Here is a 14,734-nt window from a genome sequence, read left to right as displayed (position 1 = left end):
TCACAATGGACAGTATCCTGGATGTGCCTCATACACATTAGGTCACCCCACTCTTAGAGGATGAAACGAAAAATGGTTGGATCCAGGTTACTAAAACACACATACACCTGAGTAAGTAGTTTGGCTTGTATCCCAAAGGTTTTGGGAGTGCTGGGTTTCAGTAGAAATGATGTTTTTGAAAGACGGCTCAGACGGCAGTATGGAGAAGGGACTGGAGGAGAATACTTGAAGAAAATTGTTTAGGTGGTTATTACAATTGTCCATGTGTTGGCAAATGAGATACTGACTTCAGACAGTGATTGTGGGATAGAAAAAAGGAAATAACGAACTTGAGATAAACACTCCCTTGTTGGTTACAAGATTATACCACTATCTGTAGTTTATCGTGGTTTAGAATGAATACTTCCGCTTTCTAAATCATAGTTAATATCATATACAGCCATCACTTTTGAATTCCTGTCGTTGAGACAACTGTTGGAGTGTGGCTAGCTGACAGTAAACTGCAGTTTTGTTTTGTGGACTACCAACTTCAACTCTACACAACACTTTTTAAAAATTATACATAGAAGGTTTATGATTTTTAACTCTCAGGATAAACCAGTGGTTTATTAAGGAACAACCAAAAGCAAAATAATTCAAAAACGTTTAATCCTTATCTTAAAATTTAAAGATCTATCAATTAATTCATTTTCCCTCCCACGTACTTGTATGTGAAGTCTCGCCATTTACCACTCTCAGTCGTCTCCAATGGCAGTGAGTAGGCGTCTGTTTAACACATTGATAGGAGTCATAAATCCAGCTGTTTCCATTTCCCATTACCCAGTTCCTATGGTAACCAGTGACATTCAGTGCTGACTTAATGATTCCCACCGCACTAAAACTGCATTTGCATTTACTCAGATGAGTTTCAATTGCTTAACACCCTCTAATTTCCTACCTTTTACATCTTTTCATTCCATATCCATCCTGTTCCAATCCATCCCCAACATGTTTCTTAGCTTGAAAATGTAGCAATCACGGTTTTTCTCAATGTAATCACCTAATTCAGATAAAGTGTTGAAATTCACCAAGCAGAAGAGTGCAGTTTTAGACCCCCGATTCCAACAGGTTAACCAGAAGAAATTCTCATAGCATGACTGATGCCTTAGGGTTTTAATATATCTTTTTAACTTGAATCACAGAAAATTTAACTGAGCTCTGTTGTGAGCTCGATGATCATCTATCACATTTGAAAACTTCCTTATTTATTTTGGGTATAATTTGAACTTCCTTAGGCATGATCTCTTACTATTTCATAAAAATTCTGGAATAGCTTTTCCATTTGCAGAATTTGTGTCAAGGATGTGGTACAACGGTTATGTATATCAGTACAAAAATGGTCTTTCACTCCGCTCACCTTTTTAAAAGAATTTCAGCCCACCCTTCCTAACCTACTTCGCAGAGGTGATCCTCAATAAGGTGACAGACTCTTTTCCCCTTAATCTAGTGGAATGGGTTGAGTCAGACAGGCCTGGCTTGAATGTGGACTCTGCCACTTCCCACCTGTGTGAACAGAGCAAGGAATAACCTTACTTCCTTCTAAAGAGAGAAAACTAAAGCGTGGTCCATAAAGCCCAACATGACTGGCCTCTGGTGGTTGCTCAGACCTCTCCCGATGGCAGCCCTACAGCTCGGGACTCCCTTGCTCACCCCATGCCCCACCGAAGCATCCTGCCTGCTGCTGGAACGTGCCAAGCTCCCTCTGCAATCTGCTTTGGACCGTCCCTCTGGCCTCATCGGTCATGTCTTATCTCAAATGCCTTCTTTTAAGAGAGATCTTTCCTGGAATAGCCCCCTCACACCTTTATGTAGCCACTTTGATTAATATAGGCTTGTTATTTTTTTCCTTATAATACTTATCGCTAGCCAAAATTATCTTACTTATTTATCATCTGCCTCTTCCCATGAAATACGAAATTTCCCTGAGGGGGAGGACCTGGACTGCTTTCTTCGCAGCTGCATCTCCAGGGCTCAAACAACACCTGACAAACGGCAGGTGCCTGTTGGATACTTACTTCCTTACTTCCTTACTGAATTAATGAATGAATACCTATTTTTACAGAATTGTTGTAAGTGAAGCGCTTAAGTCAGTGTAGCTGCTGAAATGATGGCATTTGTTCCTATTAACTATGCAAGTCTTATTTGCTCTTAAAAGTTATCATGTGGTTACTGCAGTGCAGAAATTAGCTAAGTTATTCAGAAATGAATGATCTTTGCAAATAAACCCTTCACTTGGAGTGTGTGTGTGTAGTATGTGTAAATAAACTCCTTCCTTGGAGTATGCCATCTGTTTCTTTTTGGAATCCTGACCAATATCCTCTTTGTTCATCAGACAAAATTGTTGCCTATTGTTTTTAACACTTTGCATTGTTTTTCCTGGTATAACTTTTCAGAAGCCCTTCTCTCCACATCCAAGTAGATATAACTACTTTTTCCTTGTTGTGTCCGTGGTTCTTATCTTCATCCATCACAGCACTTGCCATACCTGTTACTTATTAGTGCTAAAGTACCAGTGATCTTTACTAGGCCACGTCCTTGAGGAGAGGGCTTGTGACTTATTTGTTTTGATGGCTATAATGCCAAGTACAATGGTGACCCCTTAGTGGCCCCTCAATAGTTACTTGTTGAATGAATGACTCTGAAAAGTGTCAAGTACCATATGCATTCCAGGAGTTTGTATTTTTACCATGATTGCCAAGATGTCAACTCCTGGCTCACCATACTGATAGGAATTGTGGTGGATAGTTGACATTGTTCAATGCTGCAGTCTAAGGAGGGCAAAGGAAGTAGGTCAGGTTAACTCTGTGGTTCCAAACTGTGGGATTCACTTCAGCAGGGCCATTATCAGCAAGGAGGGAGCAAGCAGGGAAATAATCCGGCAGAGTTTGAGCAGATAACAATATGAAACATTTCCATCCCAAATGAATTGTAAAAAAGAACTACATACAGTTCTTTTAAAAGAGTGAACAAAACTAATTTAGGATTAACAAAAAAAAATTTTGTGCTAAAATATTGGTCTTTCTGGTTCAGAGTTAGATTCCAGTGCTTTTCAGAAAGTGTAAGCTTTGTCCTTTTCCTGAAATTGGTCTCTGCTTTTTTTCCTTTTACAATAGAAGATCAAAGGGCAAACAACCATGATGGACTGTGTTTTATAAAGATAATATGTTGAGTAGTTACAAATTATGCCCCAGTTTTACATTAGGTACTGTTAGACATTTTAGACAGAATTATCTTTACCTAAGTAAACTAGCAACAATTTAAATACAGTCATATGTTGCTTAACGACGGGGACACTTTCTGAGAGATGTCTCGTTAGGTGATTTCGTCGTTGTGCTAACATCACAGAGTGTACTTACACAAACCTAGATATTATAGCATACTATGCACCCTAGGCTAAATTGTACCAATCTTATGGGCCATTGTCGTATATGTTGTCTATCGTTGACAGAAATGTCGTTGTATGGCGCAGGACTGTATACTCTAGGTACGTAATTAATATCTTCATGTCCTTAACGTTAGTATTAGCAGGAATATACATTGTTCTTCATTGCTTTTGTAATGATATTAAAAGAGCAAATTAAAATTCACCTACGTGGCAGAGAAATAAGAAGAAAGCAGTTCAATTACTTGTTTAAATGTCTCATAAGACAAATTTACATAACATGTAATTCAAATACCCTCACTTAGTCATATCAAGTCTTCAGTGAAAGTCTTGTTACTGACTTCAAATCTCCCAGGCCTGGTGCACATTAATCTGTATAGGTTATTTTATTCTTTCTTCAAGGAATGATGACTACTCCAAAGTCTCGTAAGCATGTAATGACTTTCTTAGTCACTCACCGAAGGTTTTAGAGTCAGTGTTTTACAGAACTCTGAAAGTCAGATCTGTGTCTTTGAGACTTCAAAAGGCTAATACATGAGAATAAAGCTGGCCCCAGGCATGGAAAAGTAGAAAGCCACCTATGTGGTATGTTTTGAGGGAAAAAATAAAGGTCTACCAGCCAACACATATCTTCCCCATTAACCTAAACTGAAGTCTAAAATTTCTCATTAACATCATTTATTTTGAATTAAAACAACCTCTCCTAATAGACTGTGCTTTAATATAAACATTCAGTCCCTGAGAGTGAAACCCTATTAATGAACAAGCAGGAATGAGCTCATCAGCACAGGTTAGCTCACAAACGAGAGTGGCGCCCCTGGAATTCCATCCTTGGGCCTTCCCTCTTTCCACTCTAATTCTTACGCTTGAGCATTCTTTTTCATTTCTGTATAAATATTAGTATTTTCTATGAGTTCTCTGCAGATCACCCACGTCAGGATCACCCCCAGTGCTTGCTAAAATGCCAACCACCAGGACGCCCGCCAGGCCTGCCGTGTCAGAGACTCTGGGGCAAGATTGTGGCACATGCAGTGAAACGTTTTCAGGATTCCTAAGGAATCAATGGTCTACTTGTTGACGGTTCTTCGTCTATGTCTTGGGGTCCTAGCTCTTTCTCGTTTTTAAAGTTAAGATGTAATTCATGTACCATAAAATTCACCATTTAAAAAAGTGTGCAATTCAGTGGTTTTAAGTATATTCACAAGGTTGTATATCCATCATTATTTGGAAAAGGTTTGAGGCAAGTGCTGTGGAGAATTCAGTTATGTGGGAGAGTCAGCAAGAAATGAATTAAAATGATTAGACATATTGCTAAATGTTATGGATGCTCACGCTAGAATTGTATGATTTCTTCACTTTTAATAGTAACATTCAAGATCTCTCTGGGGAAATAGTACACAGTGGGGCTGGCAGTGGGTCAGAAGATAAGGACAGTTCAGAATTTACAAGAGTCCCCACTCAGTATAGTATCTTTGTTGTGTGGCATTTACACTGCACAACATATCGGAAAAGAATGAGGCATCCGAAACAGTACACTTCTAATGGTTGTCCCGGTGGCTCTCAGGACAAAGAGGCTTTTTGGACACTTTCCTTCCTGCAATCCTTAATACAAACTGTAGGGGGCTCCTCTCTGTGTTGTCAGGTGAAATTGGACCTTGTTCTGCTCAGTCTCTCCAGCGCTAACCACTTTCTCTGCGGACAGGAGTAAGACCTCAGCGAATGGCCTCCTCCCTCAATGGAGCTGAACGACTTTCTCAGTAAGAACTCTAAAAGCTCAGCGGCATGCTGTTTAAGTCCCAAGGGTTAAAAATGAAATTCTCACCCTCCACCCTCAATGATGCTGGTTTATATTTTTTAGAACTTTAAGAATATTGTTTACATATATATTTTAGTGGTTATCTGCTTCTTAGTATCTGCCAAATTTCTGTGGGTTTTCTTCTTAGTTATTTCCTTTTATGGAATTTCTCTTTTTAAAAGTTGGGATGACAAGTGGGTCAGGTGAATATAGTGACAGAGTTGCAGAGTGATACCTTTAAGCCACTAAAAGTTTGGGATTTTGAAAAATGCACTTGAAATTCTAATGGTTATTTTCAGGCCACAGATTAAAGTGAAGACTTTGGTATAGTCTGAGTTAGATTAATTCATGAATAAATAACTTGTATTTGATAAAAATTGGTTCTTAGGGACACAGATACTTGTTTTTTGTGCCATGTGTTGACAAACCAGTTAGAGACGTGTCAAATCTCCACTTCACGATCGAAAGCTACTATCTCAGGGATGCTCTACAAAAGTGCTCACTTTGAAAAAGTAAGGCTGATTTACTAAAACCAAATTCCAAATGTATGTTCATTTTTCAATCAATTACCAGACAAAATTAAACATTTATTTTTACCAAACTGATTTGTATACAAACGGAATTTAAATATTGAAAGCATCCCCAATCTCACTGGTGAATTACATATCTGCCCTTGGTATCTTGATAAAGGCTTGCCGAATTTTCCTCCCCCGTCTACTAGTAAATCATGTGTTTAGACTGAGATTGCAAATTCTAGGCTGAAGTGAACATTCTTTTTTTTCCACCCTCCCCAAGACTTATAAGTTTCTCAGGAGGCAGGATTTTAATGAAAGCACCTTCTCAGCCTTAGCTGTTGCATCCAGCCCGACCCCAGAATACTTGTTATTGGCAAGTTGAAAAATTTTAAATCATGAAAGATTTACATGAATGATGTAAGGTTTGAAATGCTTTATGGCATGTTCATTCACACTAAATCAGCCTTTGCCTTTTTAGACTTTTCTTTCAAGACACTTATGCAAATCCAAAATGACAAGAAAGGATTTAAAGTGATTTTCAGTATCTGAAGATTAGCAAAAAATGACAGACTCATAAAGTACTATACTTTTTCTGAGGGTGAAAACTTCCAGACATTGTAAGCTGGAGCAGACTGGAATGAGAATAGATAAAGAGGTTAAAGCTATTATTTCATCTTTGTTATTAAGCCAGCTCAATTCCTTACTCCCAGGATGCCTCACGTTCCTTCCATGGGCGTTGGGAAGTGATTCCATCCTTGGCACCCAGACTGCCCTGCTCAAAGCTTTGTCCTCTGTGTTCTCCTTACTGTGTGTGTTGAACTAAGCATGGAAGAGTTTTACATATTATGCCAAAGCTTTATGGCAAAGGGTAGAATAGTTATTTGATGAATTTGACACAATTCTCTGCAGAAGTTGAGTTTTCTCATAAAAGAGTAAAAAACAATTTTGCTATTTTCTTTTTAGTCATTTAATAAATAAGTGATTAATTGTATATATCAATCCTTAGAATTTGTTGTTCCCCCTTCATGGTTTCCAGACGTTGTTTTCGTTTTCTTATATTAAGTGCCTCTATCCATAGGATCAAGGGGAGTGAAAGGCACAATCGTTGGTGTTTAGTCATTTGGTTATTTGACACTCTGGTGGAGAATGTAGAAAAGTGAAGGCAGTTACAGTAACACGCTGTCTGCTGTGGAGAAGAGTACAGTTATGGTGGTTGTGGCAGATTGTGTGTGGTCTAGCCTACATGCTCGTCTGCAATGTGACCTTGACCTCCCCCACAAGGAGGTAGAGCCTACTTCTCCTGCCCTTGATTCTGGTCTGGCTGCTATGATACCCTTGCGTCCAATAAAATGAGACAGCGGTGATGCTGCAGGACTTCTGAGGCTCAGTCAGAAAAATGGGACATCTTCTTCCTTGGACTCCCTCTCCGGATGCTCCCTCTTAGGGTGTCCGCTCTCTGAATCCAGCATTCTGGACTTCCTTTTGACATGGGCAAGTGAGGCCGCTCTGAGCCCTGTGCCTCAGGGTGTGGTTGCATGTTGGGATGCCTTCCTTGGAATTCCCGCAGACTCTTCTGGTGCCTGGGACTTATTTGGGCTGGCAGTGCTATCTGGATAGGGTCCCTCAGGCTGGACTGGATCCTGTGTGGACCCCCATATCTGCTTTTCCCGTCCTCTGTTCTACATCTGGGTTAACCAGGTTCATGCCCATGGAGCTGTCCAGGAGCTCTGTGGCTGGGCCTCGTTTCTAAGGGGGCAGTTTGATGAGCAGTTCACTCCTGCTGGCCTGTGCTGTGTTTCTTTTATGAGATCATGTGAGATTGGGCTGTCAGAATGGTGCTGACATGCTGACTTGGGGTGACTCGAGCTCATGTTGGATACAAATGGGTCTAGGGCTCAGGGCTAATGACAGCCCATCACTGACTCCTGGACTTGAGTTGTCATGCACATTGTGACTGCAGTGCAGACTTCAGGCTATAGGCTATGAGTCTTAAGCTGGGCTGGATGAGTGACAGACGTTCCTGAGGCCAACGGAACTGCTCTTTTCACTCTGCCTATGGCACTTAGAAAATTATGAGAGAGATGCACATTCCACATGCATACATGCGCATGCACACACACACACAAGGAAAGGAAAAAACCCCAAACCATTGTCAAATGATAAACCAATCAGCAGAACAAGACTCAGAGGTCTCCACGAGGTTGAATGTTGAGTAAAGTATAAGTAACTGAGTGAGAGAGCTGGGAGAAGACATTGAACTTAGAAAAATGTTTGCATTTATTATTTCAGTGTCAAGGATGCCGCACTGTAGACTGAGGAACAGACATGGATGGCTGAAGCAGAGTGCAGTGGAAGTCACTAGAGTTTCTAAGGATGTGGAGGGACTCATAGTGGCTTTAAATGTAAGAAAGAACATTTAAAATAGAAACCAAAATTAATTATACATAACTAGATGTTTAAATATGTTCTTACAGCCAGATGAAGGATGTTTCTAGTGTGCCGATCATAAAAGAAATTTAAGGGAAATGCAACTAATAGCAAGAAACCTGAAATTCAGCAGGAAAAAGTGTTTTAAAAGGATTTTATTTGAAGATCAATGTATATAAATATGTCAGCTATGATTTAATTTTTGATTTAAATAATAGTTCTGTATTTGGAAATAAAAATAATATTAAGAATAGTGTTTTATTTCCCAGTGTGATTTTTGCAGTTTATACCCTGAAGATATACTTTTTGCAACAACGACGCTCCTTTCTACAGACCTAGCTTCCACCGCAGGGTCAACGTAATATTTCAGTTCATAAGTAAACCACTCTGTGTCTTTAGAAACTTCTGATACCTTAATGAAACCGTAGCATTTTAAATCATATTTTGCAATGACTGTCCCATATTTTGTTGTAATACTATTTTTTATTAAGAAAAAACAAATAATAATTTCCAAGCATCAACTTCATTTGGTAGCTAATAAGAAATAATTAAGAACAATTTGGGAATGAATAAAAATTCTAATCCTTCTACCAATGTCCAATTCCTCGTTTTCCTCTTGTGTAATGTGGTGATAACAGTACCTACCTATATATGTTACACAATTGAGAGAAACAACAATAAAAATACCATAATTTGGTTCCTTCATCTAGAAAGTACTCAGATATGTACCTGACTCTGTCTAGGGAGGCTGTCTGTTATGCCCTAATGGCTGATAATTCTGTGACTAACAGCTCAAAGATGGAATAATTGAAAGTGATCTCTATACATTAGATAAATGATCCATTGAAACCAAGACACGTTATGGCAGGAAAACTTCTGAGGCAGAACAACTCCAAAGTAAGGAAAGACTTTCTAAACCCAAGTCTGACATAAAAATACTTAATACTTGTAATGAGAAATAAATTATAAATGAACCAGCAACAGGAGGTTGTATGCAGAAAAGCAAAGAGGATATAATTAATTATGAAGAGAATGATAATCCTTTAGCCTTACAAATGAACAGTTTCTTGCTGATTATTAAAAAGTCTAGATTTGGTTTCTACATTCTAAACGGGATTTAAAAAAAACTGATGGGCTGGTCAAAAGTTCGAGGAAAAGGACTTATAAAATTTGTGGGGATTTATATTTAAGGAGAGTATACAACCCACTTTACACCTGTGGTTCCGGCATAAGTATTTTTGATGGTAAATTATGCAGTCTCCGTATTTCATAACCGTTTTCCCGTGGATGGAAATGGTTATGAAGAAGATATCGAGCAACTTCTTTCCATCTCCCCCGTATCTTACAGTAAAGAAGACGGGAAAGAGATAAAATTATTTTTCTCTGGCTCTAGTCTTACCATATGGCACTTATCTTAGTAGAACCCCTGAGTGGCTTCATATTTACTGTTAGAACAAAGCTCAAAATGTGAAGCATGGATCACAAGGCCATTTGTGAACCTGTCCCTGCTTATCTTCCCAGGCTCATCTCTTTATCCATCTTCCCTCAACCTGAGCTCCCCAGTCAGAGTAAACTTCTTGGAATTTTATTCAAACAACACTCTCTTATCTCCAGACTTGGACCAACAAACGTCCTGCTGGAATATTCTCTCGGCCCATGCTTCTCACCCTGTACCTTGCTTTACTGACTCCTAGTTGTCCTAGTGGTTTCGGTTCAGGAGTGGCTTCCTCCAGAAAGCAGTTCCTGGACCACTAGCAGCATCCCTCCCAGGCGTCGTCCACCTTAGGTACTTCGGTAGCACTTTGCACTTCCTGCAGTCACGACACTCATCGGAGCACGCTCTGTCTGTTTACTTTACTGTATGCCTAATTAAACCGGACATTCCTCACAGACAGGGCCCTGTCGAAACTCAGTGTGTAGCCTAGAGCTTGGTATGGAATAAGCGCTTAGTGAGTATATGCTGACTTGGTCTGTTGAGTTAAAAACACTCTCTAGTATTAAGATTTTCTGTGTTAACATAAATAACTGGCCAGGTCAGGACAAAAGTAAATTTGAGCTACAATCTGTAGCTCTGGGTTGATCAAACACAAAGCTTCTAGGACTTGTCAGTTCTACCGATGTTTCCAGTTCACGCTTCAGCTGCCCCAGACAAAGTCTGCCACGTTTGTCTTCAGTCCCTGGGGACCGGCAAACCACACTCCTTTGGCAATGTCGTTGCTTCGATCACATTAAGGAATTCACAAGAATCAACTTTTTAAAAAATACGAAGTTTTAATTAATTCTCTATGTATTCCAAATAACTTTTTTTCCTCAAGAAAGGCAGACGGTTTTCACTGAAGCAATGCATTTGTTATTAGAGAGGACCTATTCTTGTGTGAAAAATGGATGTCAAGCTACAGACGAATATACATCTAACAATGTAGTATTCTACAAAAAACTAGCTCTGAACAAGCATTGCTAAGTTTCTTCATATAACAGTTTTAAAAAATAATTGGACCTAAAATTTTTGGGATCTTAATATCTTTTTAAAAAAATGTATCAATAGTACTGTTACAAATTGGGTTAATATTTTCCAAGTCATTTGGATGAAGAGAGGGAATTCAGGTATTCAGGACAGCTTTTGTCTAGTAAATATATTCTACTTTAGATATTTTCTTTAATTATAAAGATTTGCAAATCTGATAAAGTTTTACCATGACTTAAGTGACTTACCATGACTTTAAGATGCTGACTTAAGTGTGTTCATGGATGAGCTAGTTCTCACAACTCTATGAAGTGAGAACATTGTTACTAAACAATAACAAATAAGGAAATAAATAAGGAAATATTTTTCTTACAAATGAGGAAAATAAATCCCAGTGTTTTTATAATAAATTAACATAGCCAGTGAGTAATAGATCTGAAGCCAGGGATGCTTAACCACTATGCTGTTAATATTATGAAGTTAAATATAAATATTTCTCTTAATAGACTAATGAGAGGAATTGTTCACTTAGAAGTGGAACAAGTCATCTGAATATGGTGGACTAGCCCATGAAGCAGAATATGGTAAACTCACGATGAACAATCAGAGATTTCATGGGATGGGGAACCAGGCTCACACTTTCAAGGGGAAGCCTACACATGAGGCTGGGAGACATTACAGATGGAGTCACGTGGAGCATCTCCAAACACATGTCCACTCATCCATCAATCCATTAATTTAATATTCATTGAACTCTTAATCACATAATGTCTGTAAGTTCCAATAGTAAGCACTGTGAAAAATTCAAAATAAAATATGACCCCTTTCCCATGATCTTATTTAAGTATGAACAAATGTACGTACTTTAGGGTCTTGCTGAAATTTTGCCTTAAGATTGGGATGATGGTATTGATAATATAAATAACAAAGCTTACAAGCCCCAAAAGGCACAGTGCAGAGTACCCTGCTTCCATGAAGTACTTTCTAGAGTTAAGTACAGCTCCCCAGGTGGTTTTCAGGCTCTGTAAATTTAGAGAACCATGGAGACGTTAACCTCGAACTTTCTTTGTTGTCATATGTCACATCATACAACAGGGTTCTTAATTTTTTTGTGGGGCATCCATCCTTTCAGCAGTCTGTTGAAGCCTGTTGTAGATGTGTGTTCCTGAAATACTTAGAGCACAAACGAGATATAGCGTGGTGAACATTCTGAGTTAAACTGTGTTCCTTCAAAATTGGTATTTTTGAAATGTTATCTCCCAGTGTCTCTGAATATGACCTTATTTGGAAGCAGGGCTGCTTTAGATGTAATTATGGTGAGGTCATATTGAAGTAGAGTGGGCCTCTATCCAACATGACGGGAGTCCTTATAAAAGGGACACACACAGGAGAACACCGTGTGGATTGGAGTTATGCTCCACAAACTACAGAACTCCCCAGAGAGGCCCGGACGGATCCTAGCACTTTCGGAGGGGGTGGGCTCTGCTGACGCCTTGATCGCAGACTTCTCGTTTCCAGAAAAGTGAGACGGTAAATTTCTGCTGTTTAAACCACCCAGTTTGTGGTCCTTTGTTATGGCAGCACCAGCAAGCCAATACAGCAGGGAAGAAGATACTCTTTTCCAAAATTCTTGATTAGGCTTCTAGATTATCACTGTGTAGAAGTAACAGATACATTGAGGTTTGGGTCGCCCAGAAATATTCTGGAAGTGGAGGGAAGCTTGGGAAAGAAGTTAATGGTTGGGGAAACAATATTTTTTATGGAAAATGGGCTTTAATGTTAGAAAGACCTGGGTCCCAAATCCAACTCTGCTGTTTATTAGCTGTGGCACCCACAGTATGTTAACCTTTCTGGGCCTTAGAGTTCTCATCTGTTGAATGGCAAATATAGACAATGTCTACCTCATATGGTTGAGGAGATGAAAAGAGATAATATCTGAAAACAGACAAAAAACCTTAAAATTGTGCTGTGTCCTATGGAAGTATTCAATAAATGAGAACTCGCCTTCCTACCTATTGTTATTATTATCCTTCAATTAGTGTTAATCCTATAATGATTACCCTATAGAAAGAGAGCAAAACCAGTTTTATCATTGCTTTTCCCCCTTAGACTAGATATGAGAACCTTAGGAGCTTCCTGGTTTGATGGCTGGAGAATTGTGATGCCTCCTTACGAGCCTCACCAGGCAATTTATTGGTAGATAGAATTTACAGCCTTGTTAGTAAAGTGATTTAACTTTTAAATAAATACTTCAGTTTATCTACAATCCAGTGCAGCCCTGACTCCTCCCAGAGAGCCCGTTCACCAGATCAGACAGGTCCAGCCTAGACAGGTCCGCTCGTGAAACATGCTTCTTTGTGTCCCAGGACAATTTACTTTGAACATGCAAACTGACGCAGTGGGACAGCAGGCAACTCAAGAACATTATTTTTTGATAATAAAAGTAACGCTTCTTATTTTAGAAATTTAGAAAATATAGAAAAGAAAATGAAAGTCACTCTTCATCACAATAGCCTGAGATTAAAAAAAAAAAAATCAGGGGCTGGTCCCGTGGCTGAGTGGTTAAGTTCATGCACTGTGCTTTGGTAGCCCATGCTTCGCCAATTTGGATCCTCAGCACAGACCTATACACTGCTCATCAAGCCATGCTGTGGCAGCATCCCACATGGAAGAACTAGAATGACCTACAACTAGGATATACAACTATGTCCTGGGGCTGTGGGGAGAGGAAAAAAAACAGGAAGATTGGCAACAGATATTAGCAGAGGGCCAATCTTCCTCACCAAAAAAAAAGTAAAAAAAAAATCACTAACTTCTTCATGTATTTCCATATATGTGTATGTGCATTTTAAATAATATATATTTAACATATATAGATATATAAGTGTGTGTGTATGAGCAAAAGTGAATAAATAAATATGGCTCAGTCTGTCCGACTTATTTTGTAATTTTTCTTTTCTTTTAAAAAAATTTTATGTTCTGAACATGAATATCATTTTTCAAGAATATGAGACAATAACTTGAAATATGTGTCCATATATTTGTATATTTCATTCTTTCCTAACCAATCCCATATTTTATACATTTATATTGTTGTTTTAAAGCATTAAAAACCATTGGTGTGAATATTGTTGAACATAATTCTTTGTGAATGTTTCTGATTATTTCCTTAGAATAAATTCCTAAAATTAGACCACACAAACCTTACTTTCAGGTGACTGATGATTAAAAAAAAAGGCAAGAAATCTGAAATAGGATGCATTTTTCACATGGAGCCTATTTTGACTAAATTCAGTGAAAAATAAAGTTGTAATTAAATAGCCAATGGATTTGTGACATATGAGAACCAACCATCAGGCTTCTTGTTTTTGTGTTCTGTACACAAGGCCTTCGGCGGCCTGGACCCCAGCCTGGCTGGAAAACACCGCTGTCTCACGGTTGTCAGCATCATCACTATTATAAAAGCTAACATTGCTGAAATGCTGCAATAGGTGCTTTTTGTATTATTTTAGTAAATCCTTTCAGTAGCATTATGTAGAAGGTATTACCATGTCCATTTTGAATAGGAAAAAGCAGTCTAAGAAATACCAAGTGAGTTTCCGGGTTCCTACAGTATATGGCAGAACAAGGTGAAAGTTAAGCCCGAGGCTGACTCCAGAGCCCGAGCTCTTGTGCAGGAAAATTCTCCAAAGGTTCCCAGGAGTCTCACGCCATGCACAGCTTGGATCAAGTGTCATCACTCTTGGTCGGGCACCTCTCACACCTTCCTTCGTGTTTCTGCTTTTGGATGATGCTGGCTTCCTGTTAAATACCTAAGTCCTGGTAATATTCCCAGGGTGTTTGAAAGTCTGTGCATTCTAGAAGGTGGACCGTGGCAAACCTTGCCTGTGCCCACTCTCCTGAGCTTCCTGGCAAAGGCACTGTGTTCTGCATGCTTTCTCCGCATAACCTTAGGACTAATCCAGAAATTATGCAGTTAAAATTTAGTTTGAGGAGCCAGCGCTGTGGCTGAGTGGTTACAGTTCCATGTGCTCTGCTTTGTGGCCTGGGTTTGCGGCTCCCAGGCTCAGATCTACACACCGCTCATCAGGCTGTGCTGTGGAGGCATCCCA

At 39.2% G+C, this 14,734-nt stretch overlaps 1 long non-coding RNA gene across 1 annotated transcript in view; it reads left to right on the top strand.

Annotated features, from left to right (window-relative positions):
• The window catches only part of LOC139084876 (uncharacterized), a 45,609-nt gene extending 37,221 nt beyond the window's left edge, over positions 1–8,388 (top strand). Inside the window, exon 3 of the long non-coding RNA XR_011542754.1 lies at positions 8,021–8,388. This is a non-coding gene — a long non-coding RNA (uncharacterized lncRNA). The remainder of the gene's footprint in view (positions 1–8,020) is intronic.
• The last annotated feature ends 6,346 nt before the right edge of the window (positions 8,389–14,734 follow it).

The sequence above is a fragment of the Equus przewalskii genome, chromosome 1, assembly GCF_037783145.1.
Source record: "Equus przewalskii isolate Varuska chromosome 1, EquPr2, whole genome shotgun sequence".
Classification (NCBI taxonomy): domain Eukaryota; kingdom Metazoa; phylum Chordata; class Mammalia; order Perissodactyla; family Equidae; genus Equus; species Equus przewalskii.
This window is presented reverse-complemented; position numbering and strand designations above follow the sequence as displayed.